The following is a 14417-nucleotide window of genomic DNA, read 5'->3' as shown; positions in this document are numbered from 1 at the left end:
AACTAAGCTTGACCCATGTTAGCTTTTATGTAAGAACTAGCATTAAACACTAGTATCAATTCCAACTTGTCTTTTTTGAACTCCCTTATTCTTGACAATACTTATTTCTTATTCATAATATTCTATGTAATTGATTTAGAATGAAGGACAAAACTTAAGTTTATAATTTGTTCAAAAAGAACTGGCAAAAACCAACATGCAGAGAAGAAAGCCAAAAAAGGGCAAATCCTTCACCAATTAGCGCTTGATAGTCTAAGTAGGTCTCTTTTTCTGCATATTTATCCTCTACTTTTGAAGCAAATTTCATAAAATAAAAAAAAAAAGAAACATCAACAACAAGTATATTTTGGCAACGAATAAAGGTGATACCAATTGCAACCAATAATGATAAAGTCCCTTCCAAAATTGTTTGACAAATCATAGTGTTGAGAAGAGATAACAAGCTGAGAATAAACTGAAAGATAGAAATTTACCTAGAACCTCTTCTGGACCACATCAAGTGGATAACAAAGAGCTTTAGCACATGTACCAGTAGCTAGCCCACAAAGGAAAAGCTAGAAGTTTGAAAGAGATAGGTCTAATTCATTTGGATGAGAAGATCTGTATCTGTTCCAAGCCTAAAAAAATTGGAATAGATAAAATTAAAGTGCAGAACCATAAAGTTCCCCTCCTGATTCAAGATAAGTGTGAAATCATCAAGTCAAGAATCTAATAGAGCACAAATCTTTACAGCTTTATCTAGATCCCATGATTGGAGATGGAAGGGGAGGGAGGAAGTCACAAACAAATATATTATTTCCACTCAAATCTATGCAATGTATCTCAAGATTTAAGAGCAGCATGAGATTTCTCAGCAACTTCTTGCTAAGAAGAAGAAGCTTATTAAGAAATAGAAGCTAACCATCGTCTAGCTCTTGAACGCATCACACATACGAAACTGAAGGCCTGCATAAGGAACAATTTCAATAAGCATAACTATCAATCTAGCATAGAGCCCTTGGATACCACGATGTTGGAGTATACCAACAAAAGTAGTCCTCATGTTTGGATACACTTGAATAGAAGTTAAGTGCACAGGATAAGTTTATCAAAGTATGTTGTTTTAACTAAAGAATGTAAGCTACAATTTAATTTTTAATAATGACTGATAACAAACTTAAACTATGCATGAAAGTCATCTTTAAAAAAAATTATAAGCACCAGAAATTGGAAGACTCCAATATATAGACATTGCACAAAATAGAAATTTCTATTCCATCATTGGCTTCACATCATAGTAATGATTTAGTGACAAATGTAAAAAGCAATTCAGTTAAAAGTACTAAATTTGTGTTCTATGCTCCAGTACAACAGTTTTGGTTCTCCTTGTGAAGCTAAAATAGTCCTCAAAAGACAAATGGATATTATCCAATAGTAGCTGCACAGCCTACTAATGATCCACTAACATATGAGAGATAAGGACTTAAATGAATATGATCCTCTGCATTGACAAAAAAGAACAAGGCCATTGCATTAGACCAAAAGGCACAAGGTGAGTCACATAGCATTTGTTAGAGGCACTCAAAATTATACTCTAGAATTAAGGCTCTAATCATGGCCCTTGAGTAGACAGTTTATATAGGAAGAACTAGATCTCGGATTTGTCACAAACCAAAACTGTATCTAAGATAAAATTAAGATTGACCTTCGAAACCATCAGAAATGTAGATATGCAAGTAGAACAACAGAACCACAAGATCACAACCCTTAGATGATCAAACATGCATCCACTTCATATCCACATGAATATGATAGAATTATGGATATGCTTACTAGCAGAATAAAATGGACAAAAGGTAAAAGTAACTATATAGGAGATTAAATTGATATAAATCGGTTACATGAAATTTTTTTTGCGAAGGAAACCGAGAGTTTAAACAACATGACTTTGAAGAACTAGATGCCAAGGTCTTCAATTTGTGTAACACTATAAATTGTATTGCTGTATAAGGCATAACAATAAGTAATGTTGGGACATTTCCATGCCAAAACTACTGGGACATTTCTAATGTGTTTTGAATAACAATAAAATTCAAAGAAATTGCAAAGTAATCAATAAAAGAAAAATATGAACTGCAAGGCCAAGATTTTTTATATGTGCATTTTTTATAAAAAGAAACTACATGAATATGGATATGAAAATTAGTAGCCTATTAGTTTTAAATCCTGCGACAACATGAAACTGGTTACACTTACAATCAATAAAGATACATACAGATATATACACATGCGCACGCACATGCGCACGCACATGCACATACACAGAAAAATAGTTGCTTCTCTCAGTATACCAACTATGTAATATATAAGACTATGTATGGTCCTCGAGTGTGTTTCCTAAAAAATTATGAAATTCAAATAAGAATTGGCACCTTTATAACAAAACCCAAAAATAAAAACTAACAAAGACTTCGTTCATGAAGCATCATAAGATCGTTACAACAAAATTCTCTTCACTTAGACATTTCCACAAACAATTAGGGTGCAAGTTATCTTCCAACCATTTCTACACCCAAAAAAATCAATATCACAAGACCCATTTTTCCAATACTGGCTATGAGCATAATATAATCTAAATTAAGCAAAAATTTTAGTCCTTCCAGTGAAGTTAAAGAAACTACAACATAAAAATTATCAAAAATCCAAAAACAAAGTGTCAACATTTTACTCTTTTTATTTGTTTGCTATTCTTATGTAAAAAAATTAATCAAAAGAGAGGAAGTATGACTCTTACTAGAGAACACTATGCAGAAGAAGCCATCAATAGTGAGATGGCTTTTTGGTTGCTGGTTTTTGCTTCCAATGACAAAACTCAGATATGGCAAGTAAAAAATCAAGAACTTTATGAAGTAAAAAAGTTCTATGTTCCCCTTTTGCTTTCCTATTCCTCCCGGGAAATAAAATCCTAAGTAACTAAGAACCCTATCTTTTTTTTATCATGACTATTGCAAGGTTGAAACAAAAAAAATCTGGAAATGTATTTTTGTGCAACAATCTCACGGTTGGGAGATTGGGTGAAATATGAATAAATTGAATCCAAGGGCCAAGCATAATTTGGGGAAAAAATGATTGATTTTTCAGCCAATTAGTACAACCTAATCTATTTAGAAGTTCGCCAAATCAAATGAAGGACGCTCGAGAGAGAGGAAGACCCATCTGACTATTTTGCACAGTAGTTGAGCTGCCACTATTCTTTGCCTTAGAGGAAAAGAAAGGGATGGGATGGAAAGACGAAGTAAGGAGAAGAATGATGTGCGAAAGGTAAAAAATGGCCCTCAACATTTTGCTACTGGTTTGAGGTACTATTGTTTCTTGCGGGGCAAAATAGTCATTAAAATCATAAAGACGTGAATGCCCTCAATAGTGATGCATTGTTCTAGTCAAAAGTGAAAAACAGAGGATGCTAGTGGGAGAAAACTTTTTGCACAATTCCTTCTAGCCCCAAATGCCACCACATGGCCAATTGTGGGAGTAAAAGCCTTGTGTTTATATATATATATATATATATATAGGCTATCTGTGGGATTTGACATACATGCTTCAAGCATGTTAAAATACTTCAGAGATTTTCATAAGAATATCATTACTAAGATTTCCTTATAAATAAGTAGTGACTGCATACATTAGACACATCTAGTTGTTCATGCATTGCTAAACTCACAAAATATTTGAATGTGATCACATTCACTACAGGTGAATACGTCTCATCATAATCAAACCCAGGTCTTTGTGAAAATCCTTGGGCTATGAACCTTGCTTTGTATGTCACAATTTCATTTCCTCATTTCGTTTCCTTACAAATACCCATTTTTATCCCACTAGCTTTACACCTTTAGGTGTTTGAACTACACATCCAAAAACTTTCCTTTTGGTCAATGAATCCAATTTGGATTAGCTAGCATCTTTCCACTTTGGAAAATTATTTTTTCGCCAATATTTATCAACCGATCTAGGTTCATGATCCTTATTAATTTCAGTTAAATCAAATGCTACAATATTTAAAAATATTTATTTGTTTAGGGTTCAATTTTAAATTTTCTGCGATTTTATTCTCCTCAAGAGTTGGCTCATCAGGAGTGACTTCTTCAAGAGGTTGAATTTTGTCATAACATTTATTTAATAGTTGAAAATATTTGAAATCAAGATGTCTATTTGGGTGAGCCGGCATTTAATTCATTTATAGCATTTGTACATATCCTTCAGGGATATCAACTTTAACTAGAGTATTTCCTACAGGAATTATTTGATTTAACAACTCATCTAAAGTCTATAAATATATCTAATAATTGATTTGCAATTTTTCTACAAATGAATAACTTTTGAACTTCTAGTTCATAATATTTTGTATGAGGATCAAGAAAATTCAATGATACTTTTCAAGTGAGTCCCTTTTCGTTGATCTTTTCCTCCCCTTAATGTTAGGAATCATAAATCGATCACCCATCAATATTTTACGATGTTTAATTGTAAAGGGTGATTCATATCCGACATAAATTTTTAAATTTTTGTTGGAACAATATATAATATAAAAGGGAATGTACGAGTACTTGTCAGCTTTAAAAATCATGTAAATTCTCACTTTTTGTCAAATCATAAATTCTTTGGGAACAGTAAACTTCTAGTTTACTATAAGTGATGATTTTGAATTAATTATAAACCAAATGAGAATGAAAATAGCTATTTCAATAACCATTTCTCTATTGAATGATTATTGTGATATAATCAACCTTTATCTCACTTGATTTCTACACATGATATTTGTTATTGTCTCATTTAGTGCCTTGAATTGATATCCATTTCGGCAAATATGATACGATCTATGCCCTATTCCAGATGCAACTCGCACACAACAAGCCACATAACTAGAATTAGTGTATTAAGATTTGAGTAGCGAAAACTCAATTCGTACTAGGACAGCTTAGTATGAATTGAATTGGTAGAATGACGCCACAATCTAATGCGTTTCTAGATCGATAATCCAATTGAACACTTACGACCTCTCTAAGATGTTCAAGAAGAGCTCACTAGGAAGCTAAGAGACAACTCTCAAAGTTATTTGCTGGAAAAAATTTTGAACCCTTTATTCCAAGAAAGAACAACTATTTATAGCCATGATTACAACCAATAAACGAATCCAATTGGGACTAGGATTACACCACTTATCCTAACCATTGGACTGGACCTAACTAGATTCAAAATACCTAGCTAATTTTCGGCCCTAACATAATCCAAAACTGACCAAATTTATTCCAAACAAAATGACTAAACAACTTAAAGAAATGACTCATAAAAAACCCTAACTAACCAAGCAGATCAAACATCCTTAATCCGACGGCTTTATTTTAACTACTAACAACTCAAAAGAACTCAACTACAAATGACCTAATCACGACCAGAAGACTCGCACTGAGTTAGACGTGGACACGCCTATCATGAGTGAAGACTTGTACTGATCAGCTCTTGGACAGCTTTCATGCTCATATCATTCCCCTCCTCTTGAGAATAATTTTCCCTTAAATCTTCACGGAAAATGGTTAAGGATAGAAAGAACACTAGACATCTTCCACCTAGATCAAAACCCATAGTGATCAAACAAGTGATATCCACGGTACCAATATCGAGATCTCCCTCATCAGTTCACTTAGATTGGATCACGCATGGATATATCACAACACAAATTAAGCATTTCATGTGACGATTACATAGTTTGAACTCCATGCACGAAGGTTGAGGTGAATGGTGATCAATGTCGCTCACGAACCCTCTTTGGAAGTACATAGTGTTGAAGCAGCTAAAGAATGGATGTATGCACATTCATAGCAGCGAACAAAAGTGAATTTTACAACTTCTCAAAGCTTGTAATTTCATGTCCACGACGAATAGCAACTGGAACTTTGACTCCCATATCTTCCTTCTGGGATAAGGTATTTCTAGAACGGAAGTTCTTCAAGCTTTCCAGTTCAAGTGAACTAGAAGCAACAAATCCTACAAAACACATAACAACCAATGAGCTACCAAATTTGCAGAAAAATAATAATGACTTACTAATGAATATTGCTATATCAAAATTTAATTGAAACAAATTGAGTGCAGCATTAAAATTTAGCAAAATATAACATCCCTTTATCCTTGGAATTCGGACATCTGATAGCATGCTTTGCTCCATAAACCAACGGTAGCAGCATGTAATTCCATGACAGCACTGCAAATCTTCAAGATGCCTAGGAATAGAACACAACCAACGCTATTTTGTTTTGTTGTACCTGTAAAAGAGACAAAACACTAGAAAACAAAGCGTTATCCAATTCATTAGTGGCAATCAATGCCTCTTTGCACAAGAGTACAAATAAGAGTTGTTGCAAAAACATTGCTAGCTTAACCTCTTTGGCTTTTACTATCTTGTTTTGTTTTCTCTCTTTTCTCACCTCAATGGCCAACTCACATATTGCCTTTTTCTCGTCATTTTGCTCACCCAATCTCCCTTATTTTTTCCTCTCAACCTTTTCTTTGTTTTTCCTCTCATTTTCTATCTCACTCTTTCTTTGAAGTTTCACTTAATCCTCATAAACCTGTCTAGGAGTCAAGGGTACAAATACAATTTTCCTATTACAATGCATGAAAGAGTATTTGTTAGAATGTCCATCATAAATGACATGCTTATCAAATTGCCAAGGACGTCCTAACAAGATATGACTTGTTTGCATGGGAACAACATTACATAAAACCTCATTTTCATACTTTTCAATTCTAAATGGAACGTGTACCCGCTTATATACACGTACATCACCACCTTCATTCAACCATTGAAGATGATAGGGTCTTGGATGTCTAGTAGTTGGTAATGCCAATTTCTTCACCATCAACAACCTAGCAATGTTGGCACAACTTCCACTATCACTGATCAAGCTACAAGCATTGTTTTTTATGTGACACCACGTATAGAAGATATTTTCCCATTGAGTTTCATCATCTTCCTTAACTCGAGCAGTAAATGCTTTGCGAGCAACTAAGCATCCAATCTCTTCATTAGTTGGTAATTGCTCATCCTCCTCAACCGATGGTGGCATACCCTCATATTCATCCTCATCATCGTTCACCACTTCGCCATTGGACATCATGATCATGACTTGTTGATGAGGATACTGAGATGCGACATGTCCAAACCCTTGGCACTCGAAATACTTAGTATCGCGATTGCGAGACTTAGGTGCTTCTTGTGCAACTTTGTTAGGTAGTTTGGTTGCATCATTTCATGGCTTAAATTGAGAAGTGGAAGCCAAGGGTTTGTCCTGTCTCTCAAGCTAGGAATTCCTCCTAGTCGTAGGCTGGAAATTTGAAATTGGTTGCATACTACCCCTCCTCTTGATGCGTCTTTCCACCTTGACAGTTTTATTCAACATATCTCGTTCATCTCCATGTAATGCTGAAATTCAATAGCCTTTGCAATTTTTGGTCTCAATCCATTCAAAATTTGTGACATAGTACCCTTAAGTCCTCATGAACATCTGTGGGCATCATTGCCATCTCTATCTCCTTGTAATAATCCTCTACACTCTTGTTTCCTTGAATGAGAGTTTGCAATTTATGGTGTAAATCTCGATGGTAGTAGTTAGGAATGAAATGCCTCCTCATGATTCCTTTTAGCTTATCCCATGTTTCAATTGGACGTTCACGGTTCCTCCTTCGACTTGTACGTATTTGGTCCCACCAAACCATAGCATAATTCGTGAATTCTTGATGGCTGCCAATTCACCTTTTGCTCCTCAATATAACTATTGCATTAAAAAATCATCTCAATCTTGCGCTCCTATTCCAAGTATGCTTTCGGATCCGATTTGCCTCGAAAAGTAGGAATTTTCAATTTATTCCCTTAATTGTCAAGAACACGGCCCTTTTGTTCTTGCCTAGGTTTCCTCACATACTCCTCTTTGCTATTGGAACTTTCGGACTCTCCAAGTGAAGCTTTGCTTCGGCCACCTTTAGATAGAGTTTGTGTAAGTTCCATCATATCCATTCGCTCATGAAACATGTCAATGTTGTTGTTCATTTACCTAGCGAAATCACCAAACAAGGCCTCCATTTTAAGTGTCAGGTCCACTTTTGGTTAACTTTCATCTATGCTTAGATAAACCTGCAACAAAAGTTAGTGCAATAAAGAAAATTTATCTCACTTCACTCCCTCACGTGTTTACACTCAATCACTTGTGTTTATCACACAACACTCTATTAATCTCACTAAATATTTGCTCAAGGCCCTTGGTCACTTTCCTTGAAGAAATTAGAGTTTTCTCAAGGTGATCATCCAAGCTTACCAATTGAACAACTAGAATGTGACAAACTTGGATTTTTGAGATAACACAAGGGACGGTTAATAAGCTGAAATTTTGGCAAAGAGATTTGACTTTTGGGATAGAAAAGCTACTAGTAAACTGCTGGAAATCCACTAAAATTATTGACACAAGGAGTTAAAGGGGAAGTATGCATCGTAAAGAAAGAAAGGAAGATAACTGATGAGCTAGGACACGGACAAGATTAAAAACGTGTGACACGGACTGACCTGGACTTCAAAGGAGTCAAAGGACTCAATTTAGACTTGGAACTACTGGAAATATTCTCGAAATTTACTGGTAATAATGATTTAAAGACAGCTAAAGTAGCGATAACATAAAGAAAAAGAATAGAAAACTACTCGACTCTAACACCCCTGACCAATATTGTCCCATAGTTAGCCACCCAAAAGGTCGTGGGTTTTATTCCTGGAAATGGGGTTATAGCCCACAACAAGTGAAGTGCCCAAACCTGCAGGTCAAGAAGCCCAGCATCCTTCCAAAAGGCCTCGGTCAGGTGGGGGGACACCTACAACAGGTTATAAAGCAGCCAAGACTCTCCTCCCTAGCCGATGTGGGATCGTTACAATCCACCCCCCTTAGAGGACCCAGCGTCCTCGCTGGCACACCAGGGTCAGTGATGTGATACGTACACCGACACGATTTAGACAACTACACCAACGGTTTGGCAGTGGAGAAACTTGACCCAATTTAATCCTAGGAGTCACGAACAATGTTGATACTATCTCAACCCGCAACTACTCGAATTAACGAACCAAATTTATAGGTAGAAGAATGACACAATCAAGGAGGTACTTGGTTGATAAGTTCGGGATGAATAACTTAAGAAAGATTCTCAAGTATTCAAAGGAGTTCTCTTGTAAAAAGAGAAAGTGAAACTCACAAATTTTATTGAATCAAAATCTGATTAACTGAAAATGTTGGAGAAGACTAGGCTATATATAGCCTTACATAGACTCAAAACCTAATGTACTTTGGAATTGTCTAGAAATCCTAATGTGATTTGGAATCACTTATTTTCCTAAAATTAATAACAAGAAGTTGGCCCAGCTTGAGACACAATCTAGCCGAATTAACTAAAGCAAATAAACAACTAAATTAGCAAGGTAATTAACATTAAAACCCTTGCTTAACAACACCAAACAAACGACACAACTGAAAACACGAATAACTTGAGCATGTGAAATCTTCATGGACTAGAGTGGGGGATCCGGATCATATCATTCCCCTCCTTTTGAAAGTGATTTGTCCACAAATCGACGGTGCGCTTAGAGGTCAACCATGTTGGAAATAAATGAAGAGTCACAAGCCAAGTTAAATGCCGTTTGGTCAGCTTAATGAGAGTCTCAAACAAGGACATGCGCCAAGGTAGGAAAGAGCTTGTGTAAGGCTTGTGAAAATTCCAGGTTGCAACCCAAAACTCTCTAATTAGCCTTTGGTCATAGATTTTCACATTGGGACCTTGATTGTGCAAAGGTGTAAAGTCCAGCACTAGTTGACATTGATTTGGATCATCTTGCATGGATAAAATAGGAGCAACTTGTTGCATGGATGAGGCACTTAACAACTCGTGAAGGACAGTTTTGGGATCTTACGTGACACATAATGTGAGGACTTGCAAATTCCTTATATTTTTCTTAAAAATGCCCTTTTAATTGGGAATTATTCATTTATTATGGCCCTACTACCCAATTATTCATTTATTCTGTTTCTTGAACTTGATAATAAAACCCAGCAAAAATCGTAGAAATTTTCCAGGATTTCGTGTGATCTTTGTCGGGATGACTGGTGTTTAAACTCAAGGGTTCTATGTTGAAAAATGAATGGGATATTTGGTAATCCTGTTGTTTGGGTTCTAATGGCACTTAGCTGAAATTCATGCGTGAGAATCTGCTCGGCTGTAACCAGGTCGAAGCTTTCGGTTTGTTGTAGCAATATCGATAAAACTGGAGCTTTGAGTGGCTGGAATTCTGGTCTGGTTGGTTTTTTTTTTTTTTCCTGTTGGGTTTGCTTGCTGTTTAAGGATGATGCCATTGTCTACATTTGCTGCACTTTAAAATAGCATTGTGTGGTGTAATAGCTAGATGTAACATGTATGTTTGTTATAGTAGTTTTGACGGGCATTCATAAAAAAAAGCTTCAGTTGTTTCAACTGAAGTTTGTGAGCATGATTAGTTGATCCTTGTTCTGTACGTGCATGCTTGTTCGATTAGTGTTTGGTTCTTGAACAAGTTTGTAATGTCGAAATGATTTTTCTGTTTGCAAAAGTTTTAACCAGAAATATTGAAAGGAACCTGAAATTCTGTTGTGTTCTCAAGTCCTACTAACTCAAACCATTAAAGCTTAATATAAGTCAAGCTGATTTGTTTTGATGAAAGTGGTGTTATCTATCTTTCATTTGGGAGTCTAGATTCATTTAGTGCCATTTTTCGTTGCTTCAATAAGAAATCCAGAACCAGCAGAAAGGTTCAGTTATAGCAGTCATGTTTCACCTTTCCTCTCTCTTGTCCCAAGTTCTTGCACTTCGTAGTTAGTTAGAGAACCAATTAGGACTTTCTTGGGTTGTTTGGCATGAATGCATCTAATCTGAATAAGGAGATTGCATGAAGCTGGTTGCAAAAGAAAAGAAAGCTCCAGGACATTGCCGAGAGTCTCAATTGCATAAATCTTCTTCGTGTGCATGCATGAGAATCTTTTAGAAATTACACTCCAACCCCTTGAATTTCATTTAATGCTACTATGGATCAGAAAATTGGAAAAATCAATCAAATTGGTCCCTTTAACTTCTTTAATTGTTTTAATTAGGTCCTTGTTTGTTTCAATTTGACGAATATGAGTTGTTTAGTTTATTTGAATGCTTTGAGTGATTCAATTTCATGTTTATTCCCATTTCGTGTGATTATTTCCTAATTAAAGTGATGCCTTGACCTTTTCTTTTATTTTGGAGGGTAAATAAGTAATTTCACTCCATTAGGGCCCCAACTCAAGGGAGGTACATGTGACGCCCCCACTTCTCCCTAAGGCGAACCAAAGGGTATCCGCGGGACGCCTGCCCAGCTCTCGCCGGGACTCACTACAATCGATCATTCAAAAGCTCGAAATACTTTAAGTAACCTCAATACATAATTAAAGTACTTCGAATATCTCACACTTACAATTATGCAGCTTTCAAGCTTAAATACAACCCAATGGAAAAGGGGTACTATAGCCATCCGTTATAATATAACTTAAAGTCTTCAAAAGAAAACAATCTAGTACTACTCACGAGCACCCTTGGTCTCGAACCCTGTAAAAGAAATCCACAACGTGGTATGAGCTACACAGCCCAGTGAGGTTCCAAGACACTCTAACGGTTCAAATAAATCAAGTAAGTTGGGCATATCATATGCATGGTTCAAGGTTACACAATGGCATGTTATCATGAGGTGATAATCATTGTACAGTAATTTGAGACATTTATCATGGTATGAGACATTGGCATGTATAGTTCACGAGTGATTGGAGCTTATTACAGGCATAGCTCAGGATTTCATGTTGGCATTTTAGCACGAAACAATTATTATGATACAAGGTAAACATATACTGTAGGATACGGTGTTCCAGTGGAACTCTGTCGGTCATCTGCACCTTATGACTTCCGGATCCCCTCGGTTTGACTGGCCATCACCTTATCCCTCCAGTGGTAATACTCGAGTATACCGAAACGGTTGTCCAGGGTTCCAACCTACCCGACCGAGCCCAGTCCTGGCTCGAGTAGGTCAGTAACCGAGGCAGGGCCCAAGTTCAGCTTAGAGCTTACAACATGCACAAGTAATCAAGTAATTCGACAAAAGGTAAAATTCATCATTTGAGTAGGTCGAGTGAGATAAAGTACACACTCGCCTAACAATGATGGACAACTTCATATAACATGTGATTCATGATAATCAAGTGATCAAGTGGATACTTAGCACGTAAGCACGTAAGCAATACAAGTTGATTTCATGGGAGCATATAATTCACGGATATCGAATAATCATATAGATTAGAAATCATATGAGCAAATAGTCAGGTAATCAGGTAGTCATGTGGGTTGGTAAACGGTTCACGGTTAACGGTTAACTGTTCACGGTTGACGGTTAATTGACAAGCATTGGTCATATGCATAGGCCATCATTGGCCGTTATCCCATTTTTACCACGTGAGAGTCGAGGAGATTCACTCCAACGACGTATGCAACCTTAGCATACCAAGTCATGTTATTCGAGTATTTTCAAGCATGAATTATTCATCTCAAAAGAGAACGAGTGCGATAAAGTACACACTCGACTCCATTTTTCAAAACCAAGTAGACTAAGTAAACAATCTAGCAAGTTAAGCATGTATCGAGTTCATATGGTCATTTGATATGGTTAATGATTTAACCAATTCATGTAGATATACAATGCAAGTATACATTCCTTAAATAGGCATGAGTATGGTAAATACTTAACACATAGCACTTAATAATCATGAAATAAGCGTGTCCTAGACTTATTCAATTACGTATTCCTATATGGAACACTCACCTAGTCAAAACAAGCGAGTAGTTTTCAAACAAGCGTTTTAGGTGTCCGCTCCGAGTTCCCCTTGGAGATTCCCTCGAGTGCCTGAGTAAACAACCATTAACTATTATACACTATCACTTAGAACTCCTACTTATCAAAGAAGGTTGTACAATCTAAAGGGAATTCATGAATTGGGCCTTAATTATTAATAATCGAGGCTCAAGAGTAAAGTTTTAAAGTCTAAAGAAAGAGACTAACATTTTTCATGAAATCGAGTTCAAAATGTTCAATCGGTATCGAGAAAAGAAGGCAAGTTTCCAAAATCTCATTTCTAAGAAATTGTCAAATTTTAGCTTTGGGTGTCAATTCTAGAAAAATCGTATCTTGCACTACGTAGGTCCAAAATTGGAAAGTTTGATACCATTGGAAACTACATTCCGAGTACTACAAGTTTCTAGAAGACACTTTTCCATGATTCGAAATGGAAGGTATTCAAAAGTTGGATCAAAGTTACAGCTGTAGAATACTAAGACAGTTTCAAGGTTGGTTTTTTGGCCAATTTTGGAAATTCAGTAAAATTCACTTGTTTTGAACTAACCTTTGAAATTTGGAAATCAAATAGTGTTACAATCCAAGAGTATAACAATACAAGCGGATTGAGAAATGGAGTTTCGAGCACCAAGATATAGTAGCCCCAAGTTGAGGAAGATTCAAGACTGAAGAAGAATTTCCAGTTTTGAACCTCCAACACTAGAAATTTAATTCGGTATCGAAACGAACTTGGATTGGTACCAAAATTGGCAGTATTTTACTCCCATATGAAAGGTACCACTCTATCAAATTTCAGGGAAAAATACTTTCGGTAAGGTAGTTAATTAGCCAACCAAGGTTCAAGAAAAATCCTAAGGCAAACTGCCTTTGACTTGCATTTCCCAATTTCCAATCGTCTAACCAAGAAAGTTATCCAACCATGGTTCATTTGTGAAATAAGGGTCTAAGATACACCCATAATATCTTTGGTAAGTGTTTAATATCAAAAACATCAACTAACAAGTTCATTCCAAGATTTGGTTCCAAACCAGTCCCAACATTAGGGTTTTCCAAAACAGAGCAGTCCACTTGTTTCAGTCACAACTCAGTCAATATAGCTCGAAATTGAGCATGGCTTACGCCGTTGGAAAATACATTCATAGTACTAAAACATCACAGAAGAAGTCATTCCCAAATTCGGCACCCATCTGGTTCAAATTCGGGCATCAAGTTGCTGCCTGAACACTTCATTCCAGACGAACAGAGCAACAGGACAGCGAACTTAAAACATTTGGTTCGGCTTGCTCACAAGGAATCAGAACGTGCATTTTATACCAAATTAAAGCTAGGAATGTCTAGTTTCAAACGCCACCGACGGCACATGATTTCGACATCCGAGGACAGAGTTATAGCCAAAATGCCAACGCTGGACAGTGCAATACGGAACAGATTTCCAGATTGCCACTTCTAGGAG

The 14417-nt window shown here is 36.3% G+C and overlaps 1 pseudogene; it reads right to left on the bottom strand.

Annotated features, from left to right (window-relative positions):
• Window positions 1-473: 473 nt before the first annotated feature.
• On the bottom strand, window positions 474-7154 carry LOC113777180 (annotated as a pseudogene).
• Between the last annotated feature and the right edge of the window lie 7263 nt (window positions 7155-14417).

Source organism: Coffea eugenioides, chromosome 7 (genome assembly GCF_003713205.1).
Source record: "Coffea eugenioides isolate CCC68of chromosome 7, Ceug_1.0, whole genome shotgun sequence".
NCBI lineage: Eukaryota > Viridiplantae > Streptophyta > Magnoliopsida > Gentianales > Rubiaceae > Coffea > Coffea eugenioides.
This window is presented reverse-complemented; position numbering and strand designations above follow the sequence as displayed.